Below are 10,518 nucleotides of genomic sequence, written 5' to 3' on the forward strand. Positions count from 1 at the left end.
GCTAGGGCCAGTACAATTCTTAAGCTGAATATGAACCGTCGATGGCTCTTCCCACCCCGTGTGGTCAGCAGAGCATGGAGATCAATACACCAAGGTGATTAGCAACTATCCTGATCACTAATCTAGTTTCTCCTCTGGACTTTGGACTGGGGAGTCTATTGTCCTCAGCACAAATTAGGATGGGTCAAGACTAAACCAGACCAGTGGGAAAGCTGTGAATAAAATTTGACTCATCCTCACAATGAAATAAACATCTCCAACTCCTTTAATTAATTTAAATTTATTTGTTTGCATACAGGGTTTAACACCCAACTCCAGACTGTTTCACTTACAGGACGGCATTCAGGTTTGGGATTCAAGAATGTGGGCACAGACCGTGGAGAGGGCCAATATAACCAAACTTAACCACGTACTACAAGCCACAGCCAAACACGCAGGACCTGGACCTTAGACCGACCCTAAAAATACTCCACTGCTGTAAAAGTTTTCCTCACCCAGATCTACTACAGCATAGAGAATAAAACCAGGGCAGAGACAACAGTGTGATAGCTGGCAAATGATCACACATACCTGGATGAATACGTTCTGTCTCAGCAATTTATCTCAGTTAGGGTTTTATTCCAAACAACATGACAACTTTACAACAAGCATGACAGTTTCCAGTTTTAACATTGTGAGTTATTACCTGGAACATACTTTGCCTCTTTCCAACATCACTGCAAACTCTCGACTGCTTCTCTTTGCATGATTCCGTCCTATTTTGGTACTTTGAATACTTTCTTAGTTCTTTTGGTGGTTTGTGTTATACGTCGTTTTGCAAACATCCTTATTGGTTCTTGGCTGGTATACGAATGTCCTTACTTGGAGAACAATATATTGAATGGTCCTGTGTACATATCTGGCCTCATGGCATTCGTTAGATTCTGTGCCTTCTGTGGTGATTTCATTCAACATCACGAATCATTAATGCAGAAACTTGTGTGTCACGGTTATTCTATTGAAACGCCTTTACTCCAAAGTTAACAATGAGTATAATTTTCTTATAGGTAAATATGGGCAGAGCAAAAATCTCTGGCGCTGAGCCTCATAAATATGTCACCATGCTGAATTAGACTACCACATTAGATACATGAACAGTTGTAATCTAAGTGCAACTGATACTCAACTACATACTTTAATCATCCACAACTTAAAAATTAGCAAGGTACCTGATTTGCATACTGATTTCATTCTTTCGACCAGAACATTCCTAGCATCCTTCCAAAATCACTGAAAACTACAGGTGGCTACTTACATGAACCTGTCCAAAATTCTTACTTTATATTACTTTGTTAAGAGTCGATGGTGGTTTGTATTGAATGTTGTTCTGGAAATAGGTTTTCCACAGTGCTTAATGGGCTGTACACCACTGTCTCTTAGTGCATCATTCCCTCTTTCCACACCCAGTCTCACGAAAGCCAAAGACTTGTCACACGATGACTATTAAACAGAGACAGCTGTCATAAACATTGACTTGCGATCGCAGTGCCTCATTTCAGCAATCTATTCTCAGATAATTTGATAACCGTGTACTCTGAGGAGAATGACAGTAAGAACATCAGCCACGTACCAGTCCTGTAATCAGATTTGCCTTACATGCATGTAAAACAATTACTTACTTTGAATTTGGCCAGAGCTGAAAACAATTATGCGTATAATTCCCAGGCCCCAGCATGGATAAACCTTATCTCAGCCGGCGGCTTTAATCAAGGTAGTTCAGCTAACAGAACAAGAGTTCATTGGACAATGAGTAACTGTACAGTAATCTTCAGTCTTTCAATTCAGCTAATATCTACCTTCAATGTTCCAGAAACATTTACATGTTGTAATTCAGAGTTCATAGCTCTGAGGTATATTGCACATCCAATACTAGTATAGAAGTCCATAAGTTTAAATACACCTGAGGGGTCTCCATCGTCAAGGCCCTTAGCATGCCAGCGCAGTGCAATGACCCAGGAGCCTCTCACCAATGTGATCGCTCTGAGTTCAAGTCCAGCTGATGCTGGTTTCCTCTCCGGCTGCACGTCAGAAGGTCTACCACCCGAGTTCTGCCCTGTTTCCCCCCACCATAATGCTTACCTTCGTTGTATAAGCGAAATATTTTTGAGTACATGTAAAACACCAATCAATTAAATAAATAAACAAATAAATAAGCAAAGAAATAAATACACCTAGCAAAAGGATTTTCATTCTTTTTGGATATAAACAGTGGATACAGCATAATTAATGCTTTCACCTTGATACTGATTCAGAACAGGGGCAACTCCAACAAATGAAAGTTTTACTTTGACCATTTTACTATCATCAGTTTTCATCTGCAGGAAAACGGGTAAATATATAAGTAAGGTATTATTTTACAGCTTTGATGCTGTACAGCTCGTGCTGGCTTCCTCTCCGGACGTACATGGGAAGGTCTGCAGCAACCTGCAGATGGTCGTGGGTTTCCCCCGGGCTGTGCACCATAATGCTGGCCACCGTTGTATAAATGAAATATTCTTGAATATGGTGTAAATAAATAAATAAATTGATGCTGTATAAAGAGCAGAGATAAAAGTTGGCCAGCAAACAAAGCTCTCATCTGTAATAATGTGTACTTTAACACCAATTTTGTAGATATATGTGCTTCTCGAATTTCCTTGATTTTGTAGTTACTTCTAGGCCCCATTACCCAAACTACGTTGATAATATATTCCTTAACTGTGTGGATATTTAATGATCCCATTAATCGAAACTAGCTTAATAAAATATTCCTTATTTTGTAGGTGTTCAGAAGCCTCCTGTTATTACAACCAATGACATTTCATCCCACACAGAGAACTTCAGACAGCCAATCACATTGCGTCCTGCACAGGAAATTTTCAACCAATCATTGCACATCGGGGTACTGACGCAAACAATAATCCAACGAATAAATATAGGAGCAAATTCTGTTGTTTAATGAGACAGATACACATTCTGAAACAAATGCTTAAACACATTCAGATCTTCTTCTCTGATGCAACATCAGAAAAGAGAAATATAAGCTTATTGCTATGAACGCTATTGAAGTGTTTTTATCCACATGACGAGGCAGAAGAAAGCCACTGTGCTATCAGACAATTTCAGTGATGGTGAGAAGGAACACACAAGGTTGACAGTATATTCCATAATGGGTCAGGCTCTCTGGCTATACTTTCTTCATCATATTGATACTATTCCTTAATCTACACATAGTATAGCCCATTTCTTCTGGTTTCATATAAATAATATTATCTAATTCCGAGTTATTTTTCCTTCATTCCCTACCTTACTAGAAAGGATATTTCCAGTCCATGAGAATTTTGAAAGAAAACTGTACATATTTGCGGGTTTCCTGGCAGGAGATCAGAAAACTAACAACCTAAGTTGGTTAGTCTCAATGCCTCAGAAATGACAAGTGAAATTTGCCTCATTATTCTTTTACTCTCATTTCATCAGTGTTTGTCTGGTGAAAAGTGTAGTAAATCCAGTCTTAGATCATCCAATAGATGCAACAGCCAAAAGCTGTATGATTATAGAAGCAAAGAGACGGGTGGTTTTACCAGCAGCATTATATCCAGGAACTAATCAATACCAATATATCAATCTTTTAGCAATTTTCTCCCAGAAATGCTATGAAATGTAGGTAAGTTTATGGGGAATTCCATGTAGCATAGACAACTGATCGCAAAACTGAATCATCTAAACTGGCATTAAAGCTGACTGAGCACGAGTTCAGCAACTACAGGTCATAGAACTGTTCTATCATTATAGACCATCTGTCAGCTGGGGCAGGACCTAGAGACAGTATGGAATTGCCATAATCTGTGGGAATAGGCTGCAAGATCTACACGCTAATGTTTAATACATGAATCTCTGTTCTTAAAGTATTTACCTGTATTACTGGTAATAAAATTTGGCTTTGGACTTTGGAATCAAGTAACTGATACTTGCAGATATCCACTCCTAAAACATAGCTAGGAGCTTGTGATTAGTCATCCATCTAATTACTCAGCAGAATGCCATGCTTCAGATACCAGGCAAATGTCCAATCAAAATCAGCCAAACGGAAACCTCTGCTCCAGTCTGCTGCACTCATAAACCCAACCACTCATAGTATATGTGAAATATTCTTGAACAAGATATTGAACCCGATCAAAAAATAATAAATAGTCACATGGGACTGATTTCTTTGTAAATGTCAGTAACGCATCTCTCTGCAGTTCGTAAGTATCGGTACCTCAGATCTGCCATTAAATATCTCTGACCAATGCTAATTCACAAGCAGAGACAACCTGGTGACAGCATATGGTCAGTCATTGGGACATTGACCTTAGCTTGGTGAAGTGGAGTCCAGTCTGAGTCTCAATCACTCAAAGTGCCTCCAAGGTTTAATTATGTTGTCAGCCTAAAACTGATAGAGTTAAAGCCACATTAGCTGGTTTGGGTCAAATTCCTGCCCACAGGGTTGGGAGCTCATAGCTGTGGCTCACAAGCTTAGGTTAACTCATCGTTAACACCAAATGATTTCCGTCACTGATTTATATCCAAGTGGTGTCTGCCTCCAGACAACACTCTCTTGTTGATGGTCAACAACTTTGCTCATTTTTTTTCTTTGTAGTGTCTTTTAGCCATGAGTTATGTCAGCCACTAGTCCGTAAAGGTTTTACCTACTCAGAACACCGGAAAGACAGTGCTCTCATCTTGTATGATATGACGAGGGATGATACTAAAAAGTCGCAACACTGAACCATAGATCACAGAAAACAACTCACAAAAAAGCCTCCCAAAATCCAGAAATTCTTACTGTGTCACTGTAGATAACTGTTTTCAAACAGCCTTTTTTTGTAATTGAAGGAATAATAAGGAAATACACTAACATATAACATCTTCTGTAAGACATACTTTGGCCAATCAATCAAGGAAATGACAGAAAAGTCAAAACTAGAGAAAGCATAACATGACTGTATAGACATTCATTGCTCAAATAATAATAAAATAACCTACATGTACCTGGCCAGCATGCTTCAAAGTATCATTGATTTATGTAAAATAAAGGTTAAAAGTTAAAATAAAGGCACAACTATCTAAATTTGGTTCAGGGGAAAAATGTTATGCAGTCAAAATAAATATCAAGCCAGACTAAAAACTTGAATAAACACAGCTTAGTCTTCAAATATAGACCTGCTAAAACAGACCTCTTTTCTCACAATAGGAAAGTTGACTACGTCAAGAGTCAAGAAAGAAAATGAACTCATGTAGATTAGCAAATGACTTTCTACGTATACACATATAAATATCCAGTTGTTCAAGGTGTGACTTGTGCACGCCTCCAAGAATATGTGAACATCAGATCCACTGAACAAACCTTTAAATAAATGCCATATGCATAAGGCTTATAGAAAGGTACATGTGTGTGTCACTACCAAAGAATGACTAATTTTAGCACTGATATCAAAGCATTGTTACATATAGCCATACCATCAAAACAAAGCGTCACACTTGGGTACAAATGAAAAACTAGATCCCGGATCCATTTGTGCATAATTGTCAAGTTACTTGTATCTGGAAAATATATACAATAAATGAAATTTGTGCATAAGCTGATATATCAAAACACAGTTAGAAAGTTGAGATATATAAAGAATGTCACACATATCTTCTCATCTTCTGGTAACATCGATATATCTTTTTTCTTCTCTTTTAGGAAGTATCGTGTTAGATATATAGCAGACTACAGTCAGATTTCCGCCCTCACTTCACCTGACCATGCAACCCACCATTTGTCAACTTCAAGGTTTCTACCATCAAAGTGCATAAAAACCCCTCCCGAATCATGTCTACCAGACACGGAGGCTTTTCTCCCTTTTTAGTAAGGTGGCAGCCGTGCATTTATTAACTCGGGGTTCTCCGGCTGTCTTGACGTTATCTAAATGTATTCTGACAGACCACACAGCCCTTACAGTATAAGACCACTACATGCCCAGCTATTAACTGCTCAGTCACAGAACACACACTGTCTGGCAAAAAGTCCTCATGTTTTCTGGAGCCTAACAAAAGAGACAAAGACCTGCTATGTCTTCTAAAGCAGTTGAGATGACACTCTTGGCCAAATACCATCAGGCGATTCTAGAGTAAAATAAACATGGTTTCAAAACTGGAGCAGACAAGGGGGCTGCATAAACCAGCTCAGCTTTATACTTTCCTACCCTCAACAATAACCGAGGCAGGAAATACGGAAAGTTGTAGAAGTTCATGTCATTTCTCTTGAGCAGCCAAGATCTGGTTCCACAATGGATACTGTACAAAGGCCAAACTTCCTTCAGAAGTTGGCGTTTCTGAGAATCATGAAGACCAGATCCTGTATTCTTATGACAGCAACTATTTTTCCAAATGATCATAAACTGATTAGAAACCTTACATCTAGTCATGCACCATTTGCTTTGCAAATTATCACTACGGAAACAAGATACTGCCAACCCTTTTCAAATTAAAATCAAAATGGAAGTTGTCTTCTTGAAAATCAATACATGCTGGATTATTTGGGGGCAACGGGACATGGAGGGGGAAGGAGGCTGAGATTTTTATTTTCATGCAATGTAATTGAAGAAAATGCATTTTTATATTTAGTTGGTTTTTTCTATATTACATTATATGATATACATGATAAAAAGGCAAATACGGTCAAATGTCAGGAAATGAAATGGATATTAATCAGAATGCATAACCACATCTAGCAGGACTTGAACCATGAGTGTCCAATAACATTTCATCAAAATGCATGTCCGTAATATCCTGAAGTTTTCCAGTTCATTCCACCATAAAGCTGCCTGCCATCGTATGTGTGAAAAGTTCTTGAGTTTTTGAGTATGACATTCAAAAAATAATCGAATACACAAATAAACACCCATCACAAGCAATTACTGTTTGTTTTATGATGTTTCAAATAAAAGTGTTCCTTGGGCATGGTCACAATGGTAGTTCAGTAATCTCTAGCCAGCTGATAGTTCAAATTGTTAACCTTTCCCCCACACCCACACCCACTTTTATACGGACAACATCCTGCACTCCAGATGACATCAAGGGATCATTGAAAGAAAGGCCTTTCCAAACTTTCTAATCACAGGAGGATTAATTATTTTTTTTTGTCTTGTTGGCCAGACCATTATCCTCCTCAGTATAACTTCTTACAGTCATCAACAGGATGCCAGAGGCATTTCCCTGGTACTAGGGTAACCTTAATGGATTTCTCTGAAATGAATCGGAACATCAGTTAGTCAGTGATGCATCCAAATTATAAACCCTTTCCTTATTTTACCACACATGTAAACTGGGGACCAGTTGTAGATGTTTTTAAACAGAACAGCTACCAATAGCTATGGCATCGTTTTCAGACAGAGACCAGCTTTAAGAGGGTATAAAGACAACATTGATATACCCTTGCTAAACCCACAACAAAGGGTCTCCAAATGGGATTTTTGAAGAATGACGAAAACTTCTCCAGTTGAATTTTAAGCTTGTTACTATCTGACCATACTGTTTAGACGTCTTCTTCAGTCTAAGAGTTATTTGTGGTGGTGAGATTTTGGTAAGAACATTAGCACTGTCTGAATTGCCCTCGTTTCTTCTAACTGTGATGTGATGGGAATTAAAGCTTCAGCGACAAGCCCGAATGGCGACGAAGCCTTGCTGTCCCGACTAAAACCTCACAGATAGCAGTATTACTCAGGCATATTTATGACGCGGTCAATCAATGCTTGTGAGTCAAGAGACGAGATGAGAAGCGGATGTCTGAGAAAGGAAGTCGGTCAGTGCTAGCTGTTTTCAAGATGGCTGGTCCAATACATTATACTTTTCCTTACCTTACATAATACATATAGATTCAAATTATCCTTTAGGACTTACAGAGTATACCTTAGTAAATTCCTAAAGCTCTGATTAATGGAACCGTTGTATTCACTGTATTTCAGCAGGATGTTTATGTTTACCTTTTTTTTCAAGTGATACATTTTGCTTGATCCTGATTGAGTCATCAACCTGAACATTTTTTTTTTCCAAAGGAAGTTTGATTTATTTTCCATGAGAAAAATGTTAGCATCTACATGTAAAGGCCTTTATGTCATTTTGAAATGGTATTTTTATAGGCTAGATTTGAGGTGAACTTAGGCGTACTATTCGTTGTACTTTTGTAGTGTTTTTCTCTTTAAAATGGCAGCTGCTCTTTCATGCTATACATGGATCACTAAGGACTGATTTGGTAAGAGATATATGTGCTATACCACAAATTATCCCCTGCCACTAATGTGAAATGGAGACTTGGAAATGCTGATATCATTCCTATCATTCCTTGGAAGGATATTCTGTCCTTCCATTCGAACATCCCACCAGCTTTTTAACACAGTATCCCAGAAGAAATTCACGGCATCACTTTCAGAACTTGGATAGTGCCTTACCATTGTTGAGATGATGGTTGCCATTGGTTTTTTTTACTGCCGTCTGTGAAACAAGATGGCTACCATTCACCATATATCTGAAGTTCTAAATTGTCACCTGCTTTCAAAGGCATAGCTTTCAAATTTGAGTAGTGTCTTGTCGTAGTTGAGACGATGACTGGTATAGCTTTTTCGCGGCATTTCGTCATCTAAGATGGCTGCCATCAGCTGTCTTATTTTTCATTCACCCGTCTTATTTGTGTTGTCAACAAGAAACCTGCTGGTATACAGGAAGAAACCAACCACCCCTTTACATACATACCAAGGCTAATCATACAACTGACTTTGATTAGGATTTCCCAAAAAAAAGAGGTACAGGTGCTTGTTCTACTATTTAAACCTAGAAGGCAATCCAAATGTTAAGTAAATTGAAGAGTCCGTTTCATAAGATTTGGTTGTTTTGAACACGGCACTGGAAAGCTTCATTGCACACTTCACGCTGAAATTCCCATTAAAAAAAAAGTAATCACTTAAAAGCAAGTGGTCCCATTGATGTTATCTGGAAGTTTGATGCTTGCTTCAGCAGAAGATTTACCAGGAAATACGAGAAAATCTGCACAATTTGCTCCTCAAGCATGATTTAACTCCATAAAAATAAACATCAAAGTCGGCCAAACACATACTGCGAACAAAAAAATTTCACCAATATATGCCAAGAGGGTTCAAAAAACTTTGACAAGAAGTCGTTAAGGATTTTTCCAGTAATGGCTATCCTTGAGTTGCACACAGTTTTTGTCCACATGGTTGGTTCTACAGGAAATGTCACTGTCAGCCTACCAGTCTCCAAAAGAAGACATCAGGAAATTAAATAACATCTTGGGTTAATTCTCCATTTATTAGGACACTTATTTCTTCACAGACAAAAATCAGATGTCCCTCATCAATACGGGTCTTTCCCCTTGGCTTGTAAACAGCTTCCAGATTAGCAATCACGTCACAGTCTGAAGAAACAAGGTCACAGCAAATAAACTTAATGATTACCAGTACTTGACTAAGTCCAAGGCAGTGGTTGGTTACCAGAGTTTTCATAGTCTAGACACTGAGGCGACAAATATAAATGCCTTTTAAAATATGTCCACAAGAACAGATGCTGGCTTCAGGACACCTGGCAAATACTACAGAACAACTCTGGATCGCACCATCATTATAAGTGCCCAAACCAAGTGCCAACTACATCATGTATTTATGGCTAGAAACAGGACGGAATAAAGTTCTTTTTTTTCACAGGGTGGTATACTTGATAAGCGCATGCAGACAACACTATGAAGTCACTGATAAAATTCAAATTTCTAGATAAAAACTACATTCAAGGGTCTAATTCTAATACATGTATGAAGTACTTAATACAGAGGATTAAGCAAATAATACAATTCCTACACGCATGACTAACCTGCATGCATTTACTCAACTACAAAAGGCAGTGCTACACTAAACCACTTAACTGATTCCATTGTCTAAAATCTTAATCAGAAAACAAAAACAAAGAACAGTAACTCTGCATAATAAACTATTTCTGACTATCTACCTCTTCATTAAACTTGTCCATTTAGCACCAAGAACTTTCATCACATGACTCATAATAAAATAAGGTCTTGGGTGTGATGTAAGTTAACGGCGCAGAGCAGGCTGGAGGGGAAATGATAAAGGCTATTCAAGTCCCTGCGTGCAATCGATAGGCTTGAGTAAAGCAGACACACAGGCTGAGAAAGCAAGAGTGAAGAAAGGTACGAGAGATTCATGGTCCCACAAACCGTCCTCTGAAATCACATTACAGCCGATAGATAGCTGAAAATCTCATAAAGTAAGACAAGTTAATTAAATCAATTCCTCTACCCATCTTGAATGAGGCAAATCAATGCACTGTACCAAACCAAAGATATGCAGACTAGGGATCACTGAGGGAGGGCTGGCATTTCAAACAACACCATCTAGCAGTTAAACAGAGTTTTAAGGTGCAACAGAGGGTTAAATCGCCTGTCCTATTTTCCCC

The sequence above is a fragment of the Liolophura sinensis genome, chromosome 5 (assembly GCF_032854445.1).
Source record: "Liolophura sinensis isolate JHLJ2023 chromosome 5, CUHK_Ljap_v2, whole genome shotgun sequence".
Taxonomy (NCBI): domain Eukaryota; kingdom Metazoa; phylum Mollusca; class Polyplacophora; order Chitonida; family Chitonidae; genus Liolophura; species Liolophura sinensis.